The following is a 12,025-nucleotide window of genomic DNA, read 5'->3' as shown; positions in this document are numbered from 1 at the left end:
GTCTGTGTTAGAAAAACTCTTTCATGTATATAGTAGATTAATACTAAATGCTAGATCCAAAGCTAGGCAATTGCATCTGGAACACAAAAACTAAAAGAGAAAGGAAGATGCTCCATGTTCGAATTTATCCTGATCTTATAAAAAATTAGATGAACTTGTCACGATCTTAATTAATGAAATGAGTGCGCTACTAACCGTTGATTGAAATTAAATCTAGGCCAGGGCATTTTGGTCTTTTCAACCTCTCCCTCCATTATCGGTGCACCTACCCTTTCTCAATCTCCAACCCTGAAGCTATATGTTGAGTTATAAATAATACCGTCCTGGGCGTAAGGAAGACACACTCCAAGATAGTAGTGCAGTACTGATAGAAGAGCTAGGAAAGTTCGATGGCTTGCAGTAGAGCAATGGTGGCCATGACAGGACTCGTCGTCGCCGCAATGCTCTTCCCAGCAGCTTTCCCATCCACGCGGCCGGATCAGCTTATCTCCATGACTACCGATGGCCAGTACCATAGTACACTTCCAGTAGTGACCATAGCAGACGGTCTCTCCGCGGACTACCACGACCTGTCGTGCCCCGATCTGCAGGGCATCGTGCGCACCGCTGTGGTAGAAGCCCTCGAGGAGGATATCACCATCGCCGCCGATCTCCTCCGTATGTTCTTCCACGATTGCTTCCCCCAGGTAATAAGTAAGTGCATGCCCCTGATAAATAATTATTTCGGAGAACACTGAGTTATGTAGCACATGCACACATTATATATGTATGTTTTACAGGGATGCGATGCATCTATCCTTCTGCTGGGAACACCATGGAGTGAGATGAAAATGCCACCGAACCTGTGTCTCTTGATATGAGGCGGAAAGTGGCGTTCCTCATGGAGGAAATCCGTGATAAAGTGCACACCGCCTGCGGGCCAACCGTCTCCTGCGCTGACATCATGGCCCTTGCCACTCACGACGTCGTTGTAGCGGTATGTCACTTCTGTAAGAAGAAAAAATACAGTACATGTGGTTAAACTTCCGTAAGTATTGCTACTAAATATGTAAGAATCTTTTCCGAGAACTCGACGGAGCAGAACGGGAACAGAATTATGGAGGACGGGACGACTCGACGAGCTTGCTAGGTAAGCAACTAGCGAGAAGAGATCATCATCTGTTGAAGATCTAAAAAAGATGAGCATTAGGTTTCCATAAGACAGGATGGAGCGCGAGACCCGTGAGACACGCTGGCGCGTCACGTACGTCGCCGACCTCATCTCGGCACGCGTCCTCACCGCCGCTGCCGGCGAGATCGTCCTACGGCACGGCGCGCTGCGGATGATATTGGTCGACACGCGTGGTGTGACGGTGGATGCGCGCTATCTACACGAGGGAGAGTGCATCGAGCCGGATCAGACCATCCTTTTCCCGTGTCACCGGGCTAGGGTTGACCGGGCGCCATGCACGGAGACGCGGGAGGTGGGGGCATGCATGCCGGTGGGGGAGGGGTGGAACCATGCAGCGGATGGATGCGGTACATCTGGCAGCACGGGAGAGGTGGATCCATGGCGGTCTCACCGCCACACCGGGCCCAGAGACCAGGGGGAGACCGCGGCGCGTGGAGAGGGAGCGGACGCATCATATCCCCCTCCCACCCCACCTACCTCCATTATTGAGAGCCGCGACTCTCATCTCGCGCCGCTCTTCGGGCACCTATGGGAGAAAACTAGGGTTTCCTCCTCTCCTCCCTCACGAGATTCGTTCGGGTGGTGGCGAGGCAAGGTGGGCGGCGACGAGCGTTCGTTCGCTCAGGTGACGGGTGTGCATGTGCACGGGTGCAGTGCTACAACCACATCGATGGGGGATCGAGGAGGAGGGAGATCTGGCGGATGGCGAGACTCCTCGACGCGCGGTGGATTCGGCGGGGGGTGCAAGACGGCGCAGGCGAACTCCTCTCGCCACATGGTGTGGCAACGCCCGGATCCGCCGCCGCCTCCCTCTGGCGGGGCCAGATCTGGCGGAGGTTCCGAAGACAGATGGGAAGCTGCGGCAAGGGCGATGGGTGGAGACGCCAAGGCGCGGGCGAACACGACGACGTCGACGGCTCAGACGGCTTCGTCGACTGCAGTGGATGCTCCAGATCCAGCTGCCAAGACCAACGACAAGCTCTACCTCAACTGCAATCTTCCAGGTCACTTTGCTCCTCGCTGTCCTACTGTGCGTTGTGAAAAATGCAATAAGCTTGGGCATATGGCACAGTTATGTCAAACTTTGAGGCCATGGGAATGTATCCCTTTCCTGTGTGGTTTCCAATCTCCTGGGCAGGGTTTTTTCTATATCCCTGATGTGTGCGCTGCTAAGAAAAATGAGAAGACTAATAGTGTTGTGATTTCTATTGTGGAGGGGAGTGCTACAGCTAAAGAGATTGAATCTGAGTTTAATGGTTTCTTTGCTCATAAGCCTGGTAAAAAGAAATGGAGCTGTACTGCTCGTTCCATAGGGCATAATCAATTTGTGATGAGATTTCCTAATGCTAGTGAGGTGGAGAGGGCCTGTTGCTATGGGAAATGCTTACCTGTGAAGGATGGGGCTGCTGTGGTCAATCTAAAGCCCTGGTCAGCATCTGTTGGCGCTAAGGGGGAAATGGAGAAGGCTTGGGTTAGAGTTAGCAATATTCCTTTAGAGAAATGCTGAGCATGTTGCTTATGCAGGAGCTCTGGTAGGTAGCACTCTTGAGGTGGATGAATCCACTCTGCATAAACCTGAGTACGTTAGAATTCTCCTTGGATGTAGAGAGGTGAAAAAAATCCCTCCCCACTGCTGAGGGCATGTTGGGAGAACAGTTCTATGATTTCTATTATGAGGTTGAAAAAATTGTGATGGGGGGAGGAGAAAAAAGTCAAGCCTTTGTCACTGTGGACAGCAGTGCATCTCCATCCTTTCCTAAGAAAGCTATGATGAATTCCTATCCTGCTTCTTCTGATGGACAAGGAGAAACCAGTGCATCTGTGATGGGTAATTTCACTTCTCAAACCTATGATAAAGGGTCACAAAGGTTATCTGCGGTAGCTGAAAGTGAGGAAGAGGGGGATAGCGATGAGGGAAATCATACTGAGCTTTTGCTCGAATCCATGGCTAGAGAATATGCATCTGAGAAAATGGCTTACTCTGAATCACCAGCTGAAAAAACTTATGAGGAAAAAAGTGATGAGATATCTGGGGAGGAGGAGGAAAAATCTCCTAATGTTGCTGGCAATATGAAAAAAGGTGCTTGGGATATTATCCAAACCCCTATTCCTCCATCCCCGATGTTCATGCAATATGCTGATGAATCTTATGGAGAAAAATTTCCTCCCTTGTCAGATTATGTGGTGTGGCCATCTCTGCCTCATATCGTTCCTCTTGATGAGGGGTCCACGGAAGGGGGAGATAGTCACAGTGTTTACACTGTTGAATCACCTTCTGGCTCACCGATGCATGAAAAATTTGCTCCTGAAGGGCGGGCTTCACGTAGACAGTTCCTGAAGCTTGATCGTGTGGAGGAGATGGCTACCAACAGACTGAAGAAACGTGATGCTGAAGGTAAAAATATATCCCACTTGAATTACCAATTCTCTGTGCTTGATGATACTACTATTGTTGCTCGAGCTGCTATGATGGGGGTGCATATTCCTGATGATAGTTTCGATACGATAGATGTGTTGCGGGAATTAGAAGTACCTAGGACCCTCTTGCATGATAAAAAGGCTGAAACTAACATTCCCCCTATTACTGTTAATGATGGGCTAGGTAATGACATCCCTTTACTATTAACCTGGGAGAATGAAAGTGTAGATGATGAGGAGCCCTATACTCTGGTGCAATCTAGACAAAAAAAGAAATGTGATCAGCAGAGGAAAAAAGTGAAGGTCCTATCCCCCCAGGATAGGGACAAGCCGGTAACGAGGAGTCAGATAAAGAATAAAGATGGTAAGTCTGCCCTGGATCCTGGCAGACCTACCAGGGAGAGGGGGAAACCTGCTAAGTATAAATGATAGGACTATTATGGAACTGTAGGGGGGCAGGCAAGAAGGGCATGTCTATCTGCCTCACTGATATCATATATGCCAATGATGTGGATTTTATTGGTCTGCAAGAGACTATGAAAAAATCTTATAATCCTTCCTATTTTAGGAAGTTGGACCCTGAAGGTAAATTCAAATGGGATTGGATCCCTTCCAGGGGTAAGTCGGGAGGTATTCTGGGCGGTGTTAATAAAGACAAATTTGATCTGATCAATGTTAAGCATGGAAAATATGTCCTGCAAATGGACCTTTTTGATAAAGGTAAGAAATGCAATTGGGCCCTGTTAGTGGTTTATGGAGCAGCTCAGGATGAAAATAAACCAGAATTCATTGCTGAATTATCTAGTATGTGCAACAACACCCACATCCCCTACCTGGTGGGAGGAGACTTTAATATCCTTAGGCATAGTGGAGAAAAAAACAAGAAAACTCCTATGTCCCACTTTTCTGATGTGTTCAATTCTGTCATCCACCTCCTTGGGCTCAGAGAGATAAGTATGGCAGGGGGATGTTATACCTGGTCTAACAAACAGGAAGACCCTACCCTAGAGAAGTTGGACAGGGTATTGATGTCGTCTGACTGGGAGGACTTGTATCCCCTAGTTTCAGTTAGTAAGCTAGTTAGAGAGTTATCTGATCATAATCCTTTGTTACTAAATGGGGGTTTGGCCTCCTCTAGAGCACCTGGTAATAGGTGCTTTAAGTTCGACAATAACTGGCTTAATAACCCAGATTTTTTGCCTCTGGTTGCTGATATTTGGTCGAAACCGGTATATACCAAGGATCCTATTGACACTCTGAACATAAAGCTGAAGAGAATAAAAAAATTCTTTAAAGGGTGGGGTTCCAATATTTTTGGACACAACAAAATCAGAAGAAATATCATTAAGCTAGAATTGCAGGAGCTGGAAGGGCTTGAGGAGACTGTTGGGTTATGTGGACAGGCTTATACCAGAAAACTGGAAATTTTGCTAGAGCTCAATAACTTGTATATAGAGGAAGAGTTGTATTGGCATCAATTCTCTACTCAGCGATGGCTTTTGAAGGGAGATAATAATACTAACTTTTTTCATAAAGTTGCTAATGGCCGCAGAAGGAAAAATTCCATTGATCTCCTTGGAGTGTGGTGCGATCACTATTGAAGGGACTAAGAACCTTCTGGCACATGCCACAGAGTATTATAAAAATCTTTTCGGACCTGCCCCTGGAAATCTCTGTCACATTGATGGAGATCTATGGTCGCACGAGGAAAAAATTTCTTCTGATGACAATGAGGAACTGACTAAGCCATTCTCTATTGAGGAAATTAAAAAAGCATTATTTGACATGAACTCTAATAGGGCGCCCGGGCCAGATAATATCCCGGTTGAGTTTTATCAACATTGCTGGGAGGTTGTAGCTCCGGACTTATTTGCCCGTTTTGAATGGTTTTATGAAGGGAAACTAGATGTGCAAAGGTTGAACTATGGCATTATCACCCTATTGCCTAAGTCGAATGATGCTAGGAGAATACAGCAATACAGGCCAATTTGTCTTCTGCGTTGTCCGTATAAACTTATTACTAAGGTCATGGACCTTAGGGCTGGCAAATATGCTCATAAACTGTTTAGCATACATCAAAATGCTTTTATCAAGGGGAGGCATATAGTAGATGGCATTTTATCACTACATGAGATCATGCACTACACTCATATCAAAAAACAAAAAGGAGTGATTCTCAAACTTGACTTTGAAAAAGCCTATGGCAAAGTCAATTGGGATTTTTTGCTAGAGTGTCATGTTAAACGTGGCTTTAACCAAAGATGGTCTGGGTGGGTAAATCAGATCATAAGGAATGGGACGGTTAGTGTTAAGATCAATGATGAGATGGGCCCTTATATTCAGAGTGCCAAAGAGGTAAGGCAAGGTGACCCACATTCTCCGTTCCTATTTAATCTTGCAGCAGAATGTCTGGCCAAGATGATGACCTCGGCCCAGAAAAATGGCCTTATCAAAGGGTTAGCTTCTGATCTTATAAAGGATGGAGTGGGGATTTTGCAATATGCAGATGATACTGTCATTTGCTTCGAACATGATAATGAGAAAGCTGTTAATGTGAAACTATTGCTTTATCTGTTTGAACTCATGTCCGGGTTGAAAATTAAGTTCGACAAGAGCGAAATTATTACTATAGGGGGGGATAATGAGACTGATGCAATATATGCTGAGATGTTTGGATGTCAGGTAGGTTCTTTACCCATGACATACTTGGGTACACCGGTCTCCTACTCCACTCTAAAAAATATTGAGCTGGATTCATTGGATCCTAAAATGATTAAAAAACTTGATGCTTGGATAGCTTATGCATAGTCTTCAGGAGCTAGGCTCACCTTGTTAGGCTCGAGCCTGGATGGCATCCCCTTATATCTTATGTCTATGTTCTTATTCAACAAGACTTTTATTGGTAAGTTGGATAAACATCGGAGAAGGTTTTTCTGGAGGAGAAAGTATAACAAACGTGCTTATCATATGGTGAAATGGGCTAGGGTATGTCGGTCCAAAAAAAAGGTGGGTTGGGGATCAAGGACCTCCATAAGCAGAACATTAGCTTGTTGACCAAGTGGTGGTGGAAGCTTGAAACTAAAGATGGGCTGTGGCAACAAATTATTCGGGCAAGATATTTCAAAAACAAAACTGTGGCTAATGTTCGTAGTCGTTTTTCGGATTCCCCCTGCTGGAAGGCGATTATGAAAGTTAAGGAGACATATATGGAGGGGAGAGCTGTCAAGATTAATAGTGGTAACTTGGCTAGGGTTTGGCATGATCCATGGTTAGATGCTGCGCCCTTGTGCGAAAAATTCCCTGTCCTGTTCAATATATGTCAGGATCAGGATGGGACCGTTGCGGATTTTGTGGCAAAAAACTATAAACTGGGCTTCAGGCGCAGGTTGTTTGGGGAAATTTATGATCAATGGGAATGGGTTGTGTCTGAGGCTAGAAAATATGCGTTAAACACTACCCCTGACACTGTATTTTAGAAACTGTGCAAGAACAAAAAGCTTACCACTAAATCTGTGTATGAGTGGTTGGAGAGAGATATAGCTGGCCCTAACTATAAGTGGATCTGAAAAGCCAGCATTCCGTTCAAAATCAAAATATTTTTGTGGCAGCTTTTCCAAAATGCTGTGTTGACTCGGGATAACTTACGGAAGAGGAATTGGCCTGGGAACCCTATTTCTTCTTTCTGCACCAGTGTAGAAACTGCAAACCATTTGTTCTTTACATGTTCTCATGCTAGAACTGTCTGGGGGACCCTGGGGCTCACGGCTGGAGCATCCTGTTGCCCACGATCGCTATGGCAAAGTTGGGCGTGGTTGTATAAATTTTTCCCTGGAGGAAAAAAGTTTTACATGATGATTCTTGCTGCTTTGTGCTGGGGGATCTGGTGTCTCCGAAATAAAGTTACCTTTGACAAGTATAATGCTCGCTCTCCTTTGGAGGCTGTTTTCAGTGCTTGTTCTTTTATGTTGTATTGGGCAGGGCTGCTAAAAGGAGAAGATAAGTCGAAGTTTTAGGCGGGCGTGAAGAGACTGGCGTATGTGGCAGCAGCTCTGGCGGACATGAACCAATCGCGAGGTGTGATGATGTTGAAAGATGAAGATGGGATACAGATCGGCTAACTTGTTCGCTTTGCAGTCCACTGGGGTTTGATGCCCGTCCTGGAGTGTCCTATGATTTTGGAGAATTGCCGCTTTCTGCCCTGTGTAGGCTAGGTAGCCTTCCAGGGTTCGTTTTATTGTCACTGTTGGTTAGGATAGAGGCTAGTAAGTGTCGTCAGGTTTTTGCCCCATGGCGGTTGATCCGTTTTAGGGTCATCTTGCGGTGGGTTTCCTGGCGATGCTCCAGCTTGCTCTTCCCCTTTCAGTCTTATTTTGGATGGATGGCTTGGATAATTACTGCTACAATGTATTTCCGTTGATTGCAAAATTAATGGAAAAGGGTGTGAGCCCGGTTGGAAAAAGAATCTTTTCCTAATGTACATGCTAAATCATATGCTTTCATCATGCAACTTGCAGTCAGGTGGCAAACCCTACCATGTGCCACTCGGTAGGCTAGACAGCTTCGAGCCCGCACCGCTGAGGTTCGTCGAGGAACTCCCACCCCGCACCTTCAGTGTTGACCAGCTTATCACTGCCTTCCGCAGCCGCAGCCTCGACGAGAAAGATCTTGTGGTTCTCTCTGGCGCGCACACCATCGGGAAAGCTCGTTGCGCCACCTTCAGCGACCGTTTCCCTAACTCCGACTCTGATGACTTTGTCCGAAAGCTACAAGACAACTGCACCGCCGACGTGAACCGGCGTCAGGACCTCGACGTGACCACCCCGGAAGAGTTCGACAACAAGTACTACATCAACCTCAAACAGGGGAAGGGGGTTCTTACCTCCGACGTGCAGCTCCTCCTCAATGAGACCACCCGAGAGTACGTGAACGACTTCGCCGACAATGAGTGGTGGTTCTGGAACCAGTTCGGCAGCTCCATGAGCAAGATGGGGATGCTCCAGGGACCTCAAGGGAACGTCGGCCGCATCCGCCAGCAGTGCTACTAGTCTCATCGTACGTCCAACCTAGAAGGTGTGTTTGCTGCCTGCGCTCAAATAAGAGGAGATCACATAGTAACTGTGTTGAAGACGACTGTTAATCTCCTTGTAAAAAGAAATAGCAGGCTGGCTCTACCCCTTTTATCACACGAAATTTACTACTTCTAATACTTACAAACTGTATCGGAGTCGGAGGCGGTTCGAAATCTTATTATCAAAATAGTATTGTCAATATGAGCTTGTCTAATTAACACCATGCACAAACACCTTTTTCTGATAAAGACCATCTCTGATTTGTTCCCCTTCTCAACTTGAAAAATCTCAACTGTCACCAACAGGAGCCCCATTTAGATGAAGTGGTGGAGATTTCGAGTCTGTGTATATATGATGAAGAAACGAGAAAGTCATAGAAGTTATGATATATGCAGGTCCCTTGGTCTGTGTTGAGTATATATTTTGTGTTGCATGTATTACGTGTTGTGGTCTACCTCCTAGTCATGTATAATTAAGGTTGAGGCCTACCCTGTACTTATATATACGTGCACCAGCACCCCATCAATACAATGATTATAGTATTCCAAACTTGTCCGTCTACATACAGTATCATCCTTTTCGGTCCTAACCTAGGGTTCGCCACCGCCGTTGCGCCCCTCCTTCACTTGCGCCGCCGCCGTCCGTGCGCAGCTTCCGCCCCTCGGCCGCGCCGCCCACCGCAGCCGCGCCGTGCCTCCCTCCGCCGCGTGCCGCTCGCTGCCAACTGCCGTGCCACCCTCTCCCTCCATTGCCGCTGCTGCTCGCGCCGCCCGCTGCCCCTTGCCGCGCCACGGCCCTCCCGCAGCCGCCTCCCCCGCCACTGCCACATCCTCCTCCTCCCAAAACCCTAACCCTACCCGCCGCCATGTCTTCTCCGGGCTCCTTCACGACCCGCTCATCGAACCCCTTCGCCGGCCCCGAGCACTCTGCCGCCGCCATCCGTGACCTCAACATCGAGGCCGGGGTCCCTATCCGTCTAGACAGCTCCAGCACGTCGTACTACGCATGGAAGACCTACTTCAACCTCATCCTCCGCGAGTACAATCTCGCTGAGCACATCGACGGTTCCGTGGACAGCGAGTACATGCGGGGCGAACCGGAGTGGTCCGACATTGAGGCCACGATCATCCGTGGATGGGTAGCGACTCCATATCTAGCGGGGCTTCCTGAAGCCACACCGAATCGTCTGCGTCGAAGGGAAGGGCACCAAAACGGATTTAGATGCTGAGCTTCATGTCGAAGCCAAGAACGACGGAAGATGAAGAATCCACCTGTGCCTTGTACTGCAAGATGCGCAACCCCAAAGTGGGCGCCAACTATTGTGGGAATGACTCTGACAGTAAGGAATAGGGGTATGAACAAGGGCTAGATCAAGCTATGACGGAGAAGTGACACACGTAGTTTACGATTTCGGGCCCCTCACAAAGGACGTAACAATAGTACGTCTCGAGCCCTGGGGCTATGCTTTCTCTTGTGTCTGATTACAAATGGAATGTGAATCCATGTTCATGTGCTACGTGGTGGCTTATATAGAGTACACCAGCCCCTCGTCTAGCCCCCTTTGGGTGGGGTTTAAGTGTATGTATTTATGATGCGCACTACAAAGTGTAACTAACGAAGTAAATGCTGGTAATACTTATGCCGTGCACCCCTTGACGCTCAAGATTCCTCGTCCGGCTGTTCGCCTCCTACTGCCGAGTGACACGTGCGCCCGAGTGGTTTGGAGGTGATCGAGTGGATGAGTACGGTCCGAGTGATGGGAACCTCAAATTCTGTCCGAGTAGATCGGTGACCCGGAGGTCTTAATGTTTGGTGTTGTCGGTCCTCCATTAGGGCCAAGATGTGCCTCTTATGACCCTACCATTGGTGGGTATCCACAACATGTATCTTCTGGATGCTGCTCAGCGGTTGTGATGGTTTTTGCCCGGTTTTTCATATTTGACTAGACAATCTGGTTTTCACTCGATTTTCCCTAATTAACCGAGTAATTTCTTCTTCTTAATGAATGCAGGAATCCCGCCATTTCAAAAAATAAATAATATATAGTAGTCTGGTTCTACCTCTCTTATATGAAATTTACTGCTTCTAGTATTTAAAAACTATATCAGAGTTGGAGGCAGTTGGGAATCCAAAATTGTTTTGTCAACATGAGTTTTTCTGATTAAGACCAAGACCACTTTTTCCACAAAGACCATCTCTAATTTGTTTCTTTTCTCAACTTGAAAAACTCAACTCTCACCAACAGGGGCCCCATTTCAATGAAGACCTGGAGGTTCCGAGTCTGTGTATATGTGATGATTCCTCAAAAGAAAAGAAAACATGGACGTTATAGAAGTTTTGAATCATGGAGGAATATTCTTTGGCCCAACATCTCCGGTGCTTGATGAACTCCATTTTTATATACAAGGCCACAAACCCATATTACAGGTACCAAGGTAGAAATTAATGGCTAATTAAACCAATATTGCAAAATAGTATTTTCTCCTTGCTTGACGTGTTAATTAATGTGTATTTTCTCTCCAATGCACAACAAGACAACTCTCTCACTCCTCGTTGGTTGATTAATATGGTGCATATTAATCTTCTCACTCCCGCATACATGCATGAGGTATTAATGTCTTCGGTTGCTAGTACGAGGCAAACCTCATCAATTTTACATTGATTTGTGTTAGTGGCCTTGTATAGCTGCAAATTATAATTTTGGTAGTGGCCTTGTATACAAAAATGGAGGGAGTACTTCCTGTCATGGAATTTGTAGTTCTAGCATATGCACTGAAATTTCTACATAGTTCGCGCGAAGATTGATATGCGTAAGCCTTTGATAAGGATAGTCTTTATAGGTGTGCTTGGCTTCAGTCACGAAGTGGAACAACATGGGTTGCACCAGTACCTGTGTCTGGTTCTAGCGTTTCCCATATGGAGGGAATGGAACCCACTCGTTGCCACCGAAGGAATATTCGGCGTAGATGCGGAACAAAGCGATACTCCCAAATCAAAAACATTTTTTTGCATTGCATACATTTGTTCTAAATTGTCATAAACATAGTTAGGCAGTGCGTGATTTTATTAGTATGTCACAAATGTTTTTTTGAATGGTATGGAATATTTCTATTCAAATTACGTGAAGATTATTTTTGCATTTTATAAACACATTTGAAAATGTAACACAATTTTCTACACGCGCTAAATTTTTCTAAATGTCACGAACAGTATTTGGAATGGTATGCACATTCTTTTGAAAGTTGCATCAAAATTGTTTTATATTGCTTGAACATTTTCAAAATGTAAGATGATGAATCTCAAAATCGAAGTATTCTTTTGGAAATACATGTATTTCGACTATTTTATAAATATGAAGAAAAGACGA

At 46.2% G+C, this 12,025-nt stretch overlaps 1 pseudogene; it reads left to right on the top strand.

The window, feature by feature from the left end:
- The first annotated feature begins 389 nt into the window (after positions 1-389).
- LOC119368972 lies at positions 390-8,634 on the top strand (annotated as a pseudogene).
- Positions 8,635-12,025: the final 3,391 nt, after the last annotated feature.

This window comes from Triticum dicoccoides, chromosome 2B, assembly GCF_002162155.2.
Source record: "Triticum dicoccoides isolate Atlit2015 ecotype Zavitan chromosome 2B, WEW_v2.0, whole genome shotgun sequence".
Taxonomy (NCBI): domain Eukaryota; kingdom Viridiplantae; phylum Streptophyta; class Magnoliopsida; order Poales; family Poaceae; genus Triticum; species Triticum dicoccoides.
This window is presented reverse-complemented; position numbering and strand designations above follow the sequence as displayed.